This window comes from Zophobas morio, unplaced genomic scaffold (assembly GCF_036711695.1).
Source record: "Zophobas morio isolate AGI-343-1 ecotype UQ-CSIRO unplaced genomic scaffold, CSIRO_AGI_Zmor_V1 ptg000024l, whole genome shotgun sequence".
NCBI classification, from domain to species: Eukaryota; Metazoa; Arthropoda; class Insecta; order Coleoptera; family Tenebrionidae; genus Zophobas; species Zophobas morio.
This window is the reverse complement of record NW_026972129.1, coordinates 2,543,370-2,556,559: the sequence shown is the minus strand read 5'-3', so window position 1 is coordinate 2,556,559 and position 13,190 is coordinate 2,543,370.

Sequence of the window (13,190 nt, the reverse complement as noted above, 5' to 3'; positions counted from 1 at the left end):
TAAAACGTCTGCAAGATCTCAAAGTATTTATTTCTGCAACTCTTGAGTTATTCACTAAAATAAATTGACTGTTCCATATATTTTTTTGAGTCACTGTAAAAGAAAATCTAAAAAATATTAATGCAATGATAAATTACGAAAATATACTGATGATATTTTGCACATTTTAGATAGGATTTATTCGGCAAAATTTTGAGATGACGTCATCAAAGTTCTAGGCTTGATAAACAGATATATTTTGATTAAAAACCTACCAAGTCAAACAGTAACTTCAAAACGTCTGCAATATTTCAAAATTCAGTTTAGCAATTCTTGATTCAATCAATAAAATAAATTGACTCAGTGATTAACTTTTATGAGACACTCCCTATAAGCAAAACTGAAAAATATGAATGATAAATCACAAGTATAGTCTCATCCTATTTTGGACATTTCAGATAGGATTCATTTGGCAAAATTTTGGGCCATCGTCATCGATTTTTTGGAGGGGATAAGTAAATTATTTTGAATCAAAATTTATTATGCTTATTATATGTTTGAAACATCTGCAAGATTTCAAAGCATTCGGTTTTGCAGATTCAAAATTAAATTGTAGGTGAAACGAAGTTCACGGGGTCAGCTAGTATAAAGATAATAACAATAACAATCTTTTGTTTTTACGAAACAAAAACTTTAAGAAACGATTCTTAAATGTTTCATCGTCAAAATCTGTGGAACCACACAAAAAGCATTTCTTTAATCTTTATAACAATTAACTCCTAAAACAATCACTAGAACAGAAGTTATAAGCAACGGAGCACGTTTATAACTCTGAATATCATAAACAGGCTTCGGCGGTTTTAAGTGAAAACTCACCAAATAGTCTCCACTATACTGTATCTCAGAACTCCATTCGCCTAAGCCATAAACTGTCGCAAACATTGGCAGATTCCAGAGTTTCTCAACCGTCTGTCGCTTGAGAGATGATAATTCTCAAAAATCCCTGTCACATGGAGGAAACGATTCGTTTTGTTTTTTGAATTGAAAATACTAAAGGAATAGGTTATCTTGTTTCTCTTGTACATGTAAACGCCGTGCTCCGGCATTTTTAACGTCACTGCTTACGCTAGACAACCATGTTGAAAGTGCACTGTAGTTTTGTTGCTTCAACTCGTTTGCCCTATACTAAAAGACAAGGACACCCTTAGATTCAACAGGCCCTACACACGCAGTTTTACCTTGAGGCCCGAACTGTACAGTCCTCAGTTCAGTCCATAGATGAGTGTGTAGGGACGGTCCGCACAGTTTTTACGACAGGCCTGACGCGAAGCGAAATTTACATCTGGAGTAAATTCTTGGCCCCAACTGAGATGCGACTCGAAACAAAATCTGCCTGTGTAGGGGGACTTCCGGTCACAGATAGTGCCAAGAAAGGGATGAACTTATATAAGTTCATCCATTTCTATTACTACTATTTCTGTACCTAAAAATCCATCTCTCTCTAATATTTTATGGCTGTATAGCTAAATAGTAGTAATTTTTAGCCTTCGTTTGGTTTTGTTCGTGAACACAGTTCCGAGTTATTACTGATATTATAAAAAAAATGGCGCATAATTTATCTGTTGATTTAATAACAAAATTTATACTTAGAAACAGGAGTTATCCATGTCTGTGGAAAATAAAATCCAAAGACTACAGCAACAAAAATTTTAAAAATGCTGGGTACAGTAAACTTGTTGACCTCTGCAGAGAAGAAAATATTAATAACGCGGACAAAGAATATGCCATCAAAAAAACTAATAATCTCAGAAGTGCATTCAGAAAAGAGTTAAAAAAAGTTAAAGAGTCCCATTCTGGGGTGGGTTCAGGCGAGGTTTATGAGCCTCAGTTGTGGTATTTTCAATTATTGATGTTTACGAAAGATCAAGAAGAGACGAGAACCACTTCCGACTCTCTAGAAGAAGTTGAACAAGAAGGTAATGAAGATGTAAGTATTAAAGTTTTCGTTTTTACAAAATCTAAAATCAATTTATTATTTAAACGTACTTATAATAAATTAAGGTATAATGTAACTATTTCATTGCAATTGATACTCAATAATTGCCTTTTTCAACCATTCTATTTTGCCATGGAACAGCACCTCTTCCATTTAAGTATTCCATATAACTCTGTTTATTCTCTTTTGCATTATTTGAACTATTTTTGTAATGTCCTCTCTGAAGCTCTAAAAGAGGATTGTTGTCATTTCTCCATTCACCTGGAATAACATTATAGTTCTCACAATCTTCATAGTCTAGCATTCGTCTAGGCATGTAGGCAGTTCCGGAAGTTTTTCTTAAAAAATTGTGTAGTACACATGCTGCTAATACAACTTTATCTAAATTTGTTGGTGCCATTGCGATCTCTGTGTGAAAAACTCGAAACCTAGCGGCAAGAATACCAAATGCATTTTCCACTATGCGTCGTCCCTGCGATAATCTATAATTAAAAATTCTTTTTTCCACAGTTAAATTTTTTTGAGGAAACGGTTTCATGATATGTTCACTAAGGGGAAATGCATCATCTGCTACGAAAATAAAATTCAAGTTATTTTCATTCTTTTCGTTTGTTGGCAGATTTAATTTATTTTCTGCCATTCGTTTATAAAATGTTGTATTTTCATACACTCCTCCGTCTGACACTCTTTCATTAGTACCAATATCCACGTAGATAAATTCATAGTTCGCATTTACTATAGCCATCAACACAACAAGAACAACAATTCGAATATCCTTGCCGTCTATGGCACCACCACAGTTTGGTACATTCCATAAATTATTAAATTGTTTAGCACTTTCAAGCCAGTCTTCTTCAGTACTTGGTAACTAAAAAAAATATCATTTACATCATGCTGAAAACCTTTCATAAACTGAGTAGGTTTAAGTTATACAGTTAAGTCTGTGATAATATTATTATAATTGTTTATCTTTTAGATCTACGTTGAAAGAGAGGAAACAACTTCTGTTAAAGTTAGCAACCCTCGCAAAAGACAAAAAACAAGGAGGGAAACAGTATTGGAAACAGCGGAGAAAATATTGCAAGCACCGGCTAGTGACGAATATGAGGCGTATGAGGTAATTATAGCATCAAAGTTACGAAGAATGGAAGTTTCCCAACGCATTTATTGCGAAAATCAAAATCTAATAAACAAGGCCATGTATTTGGGTACTTTAAATAAACTTATGGAAACTTTGGACATGGTAGCACCATCTTCTACGATCGCTACTTTCCCTCCTCCTCTTTCTCAACCTGTATACACCCCATCAATTATTTCTCATATGCCTAATTCTTTCAGTTCTCATATTGCTACCTCCACTACCCCTGTAAAGACCCCAGAAGCTTCTAATTCTTTTATTCCCCTTCCGCACTCTCTTGCAGGTACCACTTTTAATATTAATAGTTTGCTCTCTCTTTCAGATGAGTCTTCAGGAAATAGTTCTTATAGTGAATTGTAAATCGCTGTATGTGTTTTGTTATCTACAGAGTCATCAAAATTTATTGAGAGAGTTGGTAAACCTGAACTTGAATAATTTGGTTTATTAAGTTGTATAAAAATATTAGCTGTCAGATTTGAAGTTTCGAGTTTCAAATTTCAAAACTCAGTGGCGTCTTTTTTCGATTTTTTTTTGACAAAAAATATTAGTTGTCAGATTTGAAGTTTCGAATTTTAGATTCATTCTTTCTGGAATTTGTTCGCAAAGGTGCGAGTAGCAATAAGGTACAGGGTGTGCATCGACCAAGGCGATTCGTACAAACGTTAAAACCGTTCGCAACGTTGCAAGAAGGTAACTTTCGTATTCGCAACTGATTCAGGTGAGTTCCGACAATCAACCCCCAGTTCTCTTGTCACGCCACTGAATTCATTACCTTATAACCTTAAACAAATCTGTCATAAGGTTGACAAACTTCACGGCAAAAACAGGGAGTACCAACTCTCTGAATCAATTTTGATGACTCTGTACGTAGTTTATATATTCACTGATATTTGTATCTAACAGTTTTTTTTTCTGTTTTGTAAACTTGAATATCTTTTTATTTGTGGTTTAATGTTTTTTATACATATATGTTTTGTTATTTTTTAATATTTACATAATTATGTTTTAGTTACATTGTGCTAAATTTATAAATAAAAAATAATTAAGTTACCTGCAAGTACTTCTTCTTTAACACTTCATAGATAATATTACATGTTTCTGGAATTATAAGCCGAATTGCTTGGGGTGATATTCGGGTACTATATTTTAAATCTTCAAACGATCTTCCGGTTGCTACATTTAATATCTTAACGTCATCGCCAATCTTTCTTCTGGGGACACTGGTTCTCGCATACGCGTGGTTTGTTTAATCAGAAATGGCCTGATGTAACTTAAGAGCAGATTAAAATTTGTTTCACACATTCTAAAATAATTTTTTTTGCACTCATGACCTTTTTTGATAGCTTTCGCGCATTCACCAGAGTGCGGGAGGTCGAACTTCCCGCACACGTGCATTTAACTTCCCGTTGCCATGGTAACCTTAAAATACTCGGGTAGTGTCAACATTGTGACGTGTTGACGGCGCTGTCAATGGCGTTGTTTATAAATAACTCACAGTTAATCTCTTCAGTTTAAAGGTTTATTCGTCGCAAAAAATATTGTACACAACACGTTCGTGAGCCTGCTTCCCGCATTCACGCAAATGCGGCACTCCCTTCGGTCGTGCCTCAAACAAGCGTTCATGCGGGAAGCAGGCTATCCCGAACTAGTTGCGTAAATTACTAATTTTGCACTCATGACCTTTTTTGATGGCTTTCGCGCATTCACCAGGGTGCGGGAGTTCGAACTTCCCGCACACGTGCATTTTAACTTTCCGTTGCCATGGTAACCTTAAAATACTCGGGTAGTGTCAACATTGTGACGTGTTGACGGCGCTGTCAATGCCGTTGTTTATAAATAACTCACAGTTAATCTCTTCAGTTTAAAGATTTATTCGTTGCAAAAAATATTGTACACAACACGTTCGTGAGCCTGCTTCCCGCATTCACGCAAATCCGTCACTCCCTTCGGTCGTGCCGCAAACAAGCGTTCATGCGGGAAGCAGGCTATCCCGAACTAGTTGTGTAAATTACTAATTAAAATCTTCTAGCTCTGTTTCATTAATTTCCCTCAATAACGATACATGATTATCGACTTGTCTCTTTTTGTACCATTCTTTCATCCATTTCTGTCTTTTTCTTTTTTCTTTTGATGATAACACAATCACGGCTGCTGCCCGTTTTTGTTGCATCGATACGAACATTCTGAATGTTGACGGGGTACTGTTTTTGATGTTGGCGCGAACTGAATTCTCTGTATGTAGTGCGCAATGAGTTAACTGTGCAGATCTAGCCTTAAATTAATTAATTAAATAAATAAATAAATTTATAATCCAACGAACAATTGTTCATAGAGGACACAACAAACTAATTACAATAAATAAAAACATTTTGAAATTAGAAAAGTAAAATAAAAATAAAAAATAAAAAAGTGGTGCAGTGATTTCTGGAAAAAAATTAATTAACAAATAAAAAATAAATTGATCAAGTAGGCACTATTGGTAACGATCAGCAAACACAATATTCTTGCAACTCACAATAAATGACGAAAGATTAGGGTTAAATAAATCAAACGAGTCAAATGACGTACCGTAAGTATTAAAAAGTGTACAACATCTTAAAATAGGTGATTTTTTATAAAAATTGCTCTTAAAGTTACGACAACGAAAACTGATACCATGTCGTGAAGATAAGCGAGGTACATTTATATTTAACTGTGACAATAGTGACATGCAATCAACAAAACCATGGAACAATAATTTATAGATAAATAAGATATCTTTGAAGTTACGCCTACTGATGAGAGATGTAAGCTTGGTCGTGCGCAAAATATCAAATTGCGTCCTTGAGTTGGGTAAGAACCAAATTTAACGAAATAGAGATATTTATAGTTGGATTCATGTATCTTTTGACACACGTGACCGAAGTATCATACAAGCTCAGACAGCACCTACCATAAGAATCTTTGTTTTAAGGATTACAAAAACGAAGAGCCAGACAAATAGTATGTCTACCGAAATTAGGCCAAATTACGCTTTACGTCAGTTATTCTCTTCCACAAAGTTCCTTGAATTAGAAAAAGATAAAATACGTAATAAATGCGTCCACATAGTGCGACAGGCACTGATGTAGTCAATCTAGTGACTGATAATAATTCATCGATTTTTCATCAAACGTCACTGTCATTTTTGGTTTTACTCAGAGTGGTTAATCGCAGTTTTTCGTTGTTCTATTCAAGTTTTCTATTCAGTTCTTCGTCAAGTTCGTTGGTTGTTAGGATTCTTGTTTCGTTGTCCTGTTTTTTATGTTTTGTTATCTTATTTCTTGTTCGTGTTTGGTCTACAACATGACGGGCAAACGTTTGAGTTCCCGTGCCCAGGATATCGTGTCCAACTTTATAGAGTATTTTGCTCTTGAGAAGGAAAACGGTGGTCCTTTAATCTCATTAAATGGTACAGAACGAGTAAGTAAGTAAAAACCACTTGAAGGTTCATGGTTAATAATTTCGTTCAAATTTTGACCGAGTTGCAGATGCTATAGGCGTTACTCGCCGAACGGTTTCGAAGATTAAAACTCGAAAAGAAAGACTCGGCGTCCTTCCCAGTCCGGCAAAATCACGACCCAATCGGAAAGCACCGAAACCAAAAGACCTGCCTGAGCTTACACATTTGTGTCATGTTGACGTTATGAACATTGTCATCTTTTTGACTAATTACTACAAAGTAACAGTTATTAGTTCGGACGTTAGCTTTTGGTCACGTGTGTAAAAAGATACATGAATCCAACTATACAAAATCGCCTTTGAACACGTTCAAGTTTATCGATATGAACGGCATAACAAGGATTCCAAACTTCCGAACAGTACTCTAATTTACTCCGAACCAAAGATTGGTAAAGGCAGATCAAACTATCTGTATTAATTATAATTAATATTATTAAGTGATGAGTCGAGTGTTATACCTAGGTCGTGTATTTCAGTGTATCTGTGAAGTACTACATTGTCTATGGAGTAATCAAATAATATTGTGCTAAGCTTATGATAGAAACTGATTGTGTAGCATTTGCTTTTATTTACCATAAGTCTATTTTGTATGTACACACCAGGCAACGATTCTGTTTAAAGTATTTTGTAGAATAATGCAGTCCTCGGGCATGTTAATAATCTTTGCAATCTTTAGATCGTCGACATATAAGTAGGCTTTGCAAGAAGGATCTAAGACGTCGAAAATTCCATTAATGAATATATATTGAAAAGTAAAGGACCTAGATTAGATCCCTGTGTAACATCAGATGAAGCGGCGTACAGACAAGATCGAAAACCACAATATTCCACAAACTGATGCCTACCACGTAACATAGAGTCAAATAATTTTAATAAATTAGGACTAAAACTGAACTTATCTAAACAATGTATGAGAATATGGTAATCAACTTTGTCGAACGCTTTACTCATATCCGTATAAATGACGTCAATCTGCAATTTTTTATCAAGACAACCAGATAGGTATTGAGTGTAGTCACAAAGATTGGTGCAAGTCGACCTACCTTTTATGAAGCCGTGTTGGTTAATATTTAATTGAACAATAACATGGTTGTAGATTTTATCAATCAACGCGCACTCGAATATTTTTGAAAAGTTCACAACACTGCGTCCCAACGTATCGATGGTTTCATCCGCGGAGATACAAATATAATTGTCACCAATGCTTGTTTTAATTTTTTGCATAATGTGTTCATTACATTGTACGTAATGTTGTGGTATATGTCTACTTCTATATATTTTCTAAAAATTGTTTCAAAACCGGAGTTTGAAATTTATTCACTGCAATATTTGCAGTAGCAAAAGCCTGACATAAATATTTTAAAATAAATGATGTTTTTGGGTCGCAACACGCTGTGTCAAATCCCACTTTTGATGGCAACGTATATTTATATTGCATATATTGCAATGAGCAATATCATCGTCAAACCATGAAAAAGTATTTATATAGTCCATGGCCCAACAATCCATTTTTGTTGATGTCATTGTTGACCTATATAAGAACTTAAAATCAAAGACTTCTCAATGATAAACAACAACTTAAAATCTCATGTAAACTAAATACCGTATTCGGCCACTGAGAGTCATATTAAGGAACGATACGGATGTACTTAACATCATCAGAGGTACAAAGAATCTCCAAAACCATGGGGGATTTACAAATATTAGGATACCATTTGATAGAAGACCGAGGCAGTTAGAAATGTATTAACAACTTAGGGGCCAATTCCAAGTTGGTGGCGCAAGTCACTGGTGCAGCGCAACTTTATAATGCTAATTTGGGTATCAAATGCTGGTTACTAGGGGTGACGGAATCAACAAAAGCAGTTGTGTCGAATTTTCCATTGAAATTTGCACCATGGAGTTGCGGCACCTCTAGTAGGCAGTGCAAGTTGGCGCAATTTATCTCGAAAAAGTGCGTTTGTTTATTCCGTCACCCCTAGCAACCAGCATTTGATACCCAAATTAGCATTATAAAGTTGCGCTGCACCAGTGACTTGCGCCACCAACTTGGAATTGGCCCCTTAGGGGCCAATTCCAAGTTGTAAGCAACTTTGTAATGCTAATTTGGGTATCAAATGCTGGTTGCTAGGGGTGACGGAATCACCAAACGCACTTTTTCGAGATAAATTGCGCCAACTTGCACTGCCTACTAGAGGTGCCGCAACTCCATGGTGCAAATTTCAATGGAAAATTCGACACAACTGCTTTTGTTGATTCCGTCACCCCTAGCAACCAGCATTTGATACCCAAATTAGCATTACAAAGTTGCGCTGCACCAGTGACTTGCGCCGCCAACTTGGAATTGGCCCCTAATAAGACAACAACTAGAAACTAGAACTGCGAGTGGGGAAACTAATCTTAAAATTCGCTACGTTAACGGTACTCCTCGCATTGTTACTTTAAACTGATAGACTCAGCCAATCACCAATGCTCGACTATTTTATTTTATCAAAACGTCCGTGGATTGCGATCTAAAGTAAACGAGTTCTCCAATAATATATGTGCTTCATCTTATGACTTTATAGCGTTATCAGAAACCTGGGTTTGTCATAGCATTTCTTATAGTGAATTGTTTCCAAAAAATTACTTAATATCCAGAAAAGACAGAGACCTTAACGCCATCAACGTCTCTAGAAGAGGAGGCGTCCTTGTAGCTCTTCATGACAATTATTTTAGTAAACAAATTAATTTAAGCTTCATCACTAACGCTCTGCCTTCAATAGATATTGTTGGTATAATGATATCTACTTGTAACAATTTTAATAATGGTTTCTGTGTATTTGTGTTGTATATACCACATCTACCTCTTTTGATGAATATGAAACTTTTATTGATCTTTTTAGCAACATTGATAGAGTCAATAATAACAAAATAATTGTTTTAGGAGATTTTAATGTTCCACATTTTCATAATAGTCAGAATAACAAATATACGGAAATGTTGAATAATTTCAGTAGTTTCCATAATTACTGCCAACACAATAACATACGCAATGTGACAAATCGCACGCTTGACCTGGTATTTTCAAATACTGTATCTTCTGTTGATTTATCAGAGCATCTCCTAGCTGAAATTGATAAGTATCATCCACCATTGAAAATCCGGATAAATATTGAAAGTACACAGCCAAATAATTTTTAGTGTTAACACGCAGACTATGCAGTTCAGTTTCAAAAAGGCCAACTTCCCGTCACTCTATAACGGACTTTCATTAGTCGACTGGTCGTTTATGGATAATAATTCGTTAGATGTTAATACAGCTTGCTCGTTGTTTTACGAAACTTCGGTACCTAAATTTTTAAGTATAACAAAAAGCAGTCTTTCCTCCGTGGTATGATCGTATGATTATCGAGTGTTTATGTCAGAAAGCGTATTTTCATAAGAAATTCAAAAAATCCAGAAGAAAATCTGAATATGATAAATTCAAGCACTTTCGATCAATAACCCAATCTCTCATCTCATAAAGTTATACACAATATTTACAGGATATTCAAAGTTCAATTACTCAAGATCCAAAGAAGTTTTGGGCATTCATTCAAAATAAACAAGGGGGTTCTCGAATCCCAGACATTATGAATTTGAACGGACAGGATTTATCAAATCCAAACGAGATAGTGAATGCTTTCAGTTCTTTTTTCAACACTGTTTATACAGGGCATTACACGAATGAGTACGAGCCTGCAAGAATTAAAAATGCAACCCAAAATACAAATTCAAAACTTACTTGGATGCCTTTTTTAAATTTCAAATAGCGCTAAACATAGTTATCCGGGCGTTAGAAATTTGTCACTGTTTTGTCAGCATTTGAAATGTATTCAGATATCGATAAAACGGATATATCATTTATGGGGAATCTAAAAAGAACGCTTCTTTGGCAGCTAGAATGTATGTGGAACTTTATCTGTAGAGAAAAGCATCTACGAACAAAATCTTTAAAAAGCTGGAAATGTCGTGACGGAAGAGTTGACCACCAATTAAAAAACTAAGGCGGAGAACAGCTACCGGCCCCGAAAATGAGTTTACTGTCTTAGGAATGGTGGAAAATGACGCTCACGTGATTCAAAAAAGAGTGGCAGCCGCAGTGTGTGTTAGTGTAGCCTCTGTCAACAGGATTTTGAAAGTCAACATAATTCATCCCTACCTGACTTGACTTGATCTAGTGCAAGAATTAAAGCCCGCAGATTGCGGACAACGATTAGCTCTTTGCAATTTCTTTATGTTAATAAAAATAAAATTTCAAATCAATTGACGTTTTTTGTCAAAAGTTAACGAAAATCAAAATTGCCCACTATGTTTATTGTTGAAAAAAGAATTGATAAAACTTAAAAAAATATCCATGTAAGCTTGGACGGTGTATTGTGGGTTGCAATTCCAATTCAGTCAGGCTCGTACTCATTCGTGTAATAGCCTGTATACCTTCTGATCCTAATATCTCATTGCCGCAATGAACCTATTACCTTCCCAATCTTCTAGTTTCGATTTGTCTAAAATTTGAAAGTTATGTACAAAAATGTAACCTTTTTCAACTCCCACTATTACTCTTCCATTTCAAGTTCTTGCAAAAATTAAAAAAATCCTCAAAGCTTAGGTAGGCCATATAGGGTACAGTGACCTTAATTTCGTAATTATTTTGTTCTGTACGATAAAATAAACTGAAATTGATTATAAGATATCAATCTAATATTCTGTCAAATTTCACTTGAAAATTCTTGGGGGAAAAGTTATTAACATGATTCAACATTTTTGAACTTATATTCCTATACCCAGTGTTAAAAAAGCACTGTATTTAGTTTAGCTGTGTGCAAAAACAAAGATGTACATATTGAATACACTATAGATAAAATTACATGAATAAGTGAAAACGAATATCGTCGTATTTAATAAATTTATGCTAATCTAATTTGAATATTTTGATGTATCATTTAATAACATACGGATTTTTCTACTAGTGGTGATTTCAGAAATCACATTCCTGTCTCCTATTTCCATAGTTACAGTGGCGAAAAAAATTAATAGCACCAGCGCCAGCGTTATGAGTTTAACAACTGACATACGTAAGATATAACTTCCTAACCCAATCAATGGTAGTTTTAATTTGCGGAAATCGCAACGATACTGTTGAGTGTTGCTTGTTACGGAAATCACTGAAATTTGAACTCGAAGTGGTCTTAAATCGGCCGGATTTCCGTAGTGAACAAAATAGACGCTCTGATCGAAATTCCGTGAAATACCTACAATCACTGTTTATAGATTACATATGAAAGTAGATTTACTACAGCAGTTCATGCAACAGTATGGTTTGGTTTTAAAAATAAATTAAAATTATCATAACAGAGATGATTAACGGTAATTGAAAAGAAAGTGAAAATGAAATTTATAGGAAAAATAAAAGAGCTAGCATTGAAAATAAAACCCTCAATAAAAAAATGCAGCAAGTAAAAAAGCAAGGTTGTGTGGAGTTGTAAGGTTTGAAATGAGATCTATATAATTCGAAATATAGCTACCATTTACGCACTATCTTAAAACTTTCACCCGAGCACTTTAGAAACATGAAAATATTGTAACCCACAAAAAAAATATTGTTTTTCTTAAATACAAATAATAATTTCCTGAACATTATTTATTTATTTTCCGTTATTTTGAAAAAGTAGGATTTGATTATTGTTTCTGATAGTGTTACACCTTAATTTTAAATATTTATAACTGAATAATTTTTAAATGTTTGTAACTGAAACCTATTAATTGTAAATGTCAAAGTTTGATTGTTACCTTAAAAAATCCACTCCGCAAAATTTAATAGTAATTGTTGAACAAATTGTCTTTTAGAGTACACATTACTATTTTCATCAATGGTAAAAAATTTCAGCTTAACATTATTTTTGTGTTTTTAAAGATTTTAGTGTTAACATATTTGTTAACATATATTGCAAAATGTACTTGAACTTAAGAACAGATACAACACTCATACCGTGGAACCGTATGTTTGCACACAGAAAAGTGTCTGAATCGGTAGCATTCACATAAAATGTGTTACAAAGGTTTAACCTGAGAGTGAGTAAGACTGGTTTCTGTACGGTATCATGACATGGGAAGACCTTGGACTGCAAGAAATCCGGAAACAGAAAGAATTATTTAATTGAAGAAAACCAAAACATTAGCATTCGTGAAAGTGGACGAGGTATCAGTGCTAATAACTGTCACATACACGTTTTAAAAATTTTGAAAGGGGAAAGAATTATTAATCAAAATGACTGTGCAGAATAGATACATGCATAGACAGTTATCGTTATAGCAGCATCCAGATAGTGTCGCTTTTGCAATAAAAATAAGTAGAATTATGAGTCCTTGTCTAAAAGAGAAGTGTGTTCAACGTGCTGAATCGACATTGCTAATCCACAGAGAATTCATTGTTTGAGGAATTACCAAGTTCTTTTCTCCGTGGATGTATGGTCTGAACTAAAGTTGTAAACTGTAAATACATTAAGTATTATAATTTCTATAAATTACTTACTAAATTAATATACAAAGTAAATGGTTGCTAAAATTCAGACCACC